Raw genomic sequence first — 1,005 nt, forward strand, 5'->3', positions numbered from 1 at the left:
CTTGCGTGCGAAGGTGTAGCTGGTGGGTCCCAGCAGTCGGGGGGCGAATCATTTTTTTTCATATGCACTTCCTTGCATGCGAAGATGTAGTTGGTGGGTCCCAGTAGTCAGGGGGTGAATCGTTTTTTTTTCGAACGCACTTCCTTGGATGCGAAGATGTAGCTCGTGGGTCCCAGCAGTCAGGGGGCGAATCATTTTTTTCACAAAATACGGTGGCCCGTTCGGTGGGTCCCCGCTGTCAGGTGGAGGAATAATTATTTTGCGCGTAATAAGGAGGCACTTTGTTGCGGCTACAGTGGACTCAGCTGTTAGCCTCTCCATGCACAGTCCACGTCCAATGGAAGTCATTCCTTGACCACATTGACCACGCCGCGCCGAGAGCACCATGGCGGTGGACGACGGCGAGGCCTAGGAAGGGGACGACGCGGAGCCGGGGAAGACGCGGCAGTGGATGCACACGCGGAGAGGACTACAAGGGTTCACTGGTTCGGCTACGCTGCCGTCGTCGCAGAATAACGGGTGTGTGGGTGAGTGGAGGGATGGCCTGGCCAGCGGTGGGAGTAGTAGGGGGCGGTGAGGCCTCCGCGGCAGCACAACCGGCCATGGGAGGCAGGAGCAGGCGGCACGACCGGCGCTGCTTTGGGCGGATGGAGCAAGAAGACCAGAGGTTGAAGAAGCACGACAGCCGTTGGATGGACGTTGTACGGTCACTGCAGCTAGAATCGTTTATATTGACTAGGTTGACAAAGCCCTTGGTACGTCAACTTAGTAGGCGCACAGGTCAGCTTCAGAAACGGTGCGCCCCAGATGTCAGGGGGAGGAATCATTTTTTGGGCGGGTGAAGCTAGAATATCCGAGATTGAAGAAGAAGCACAGCATCCGTTGGATGGACATCCAACGGCCACTGCTGCTAGAACTGTGTGTTGACTATAAGTTGACAAAGCCTTGCATACGCGTCAACTCTGTTTTTTAGGGGACGCGTCAACTTAGTAAGGCCAGAAGTGT

This window comes from Triticum dicoccoides, chromosome 2B (assembly GCF_002162155.2).
Source record: "Triticum dicoccoides isolate Atlit2015 ecotype Zavitan chromosome 2B, WEW_v2.0, whole genome shotgun sequence".
NCBI classification, from domain to species: domain Eukaryota; kingdom Viridiplantae; phylum Streptophyta; class Magnoliopsida; order Poales; family Poaceae; genus Triticum; species Triticum dicoccoides.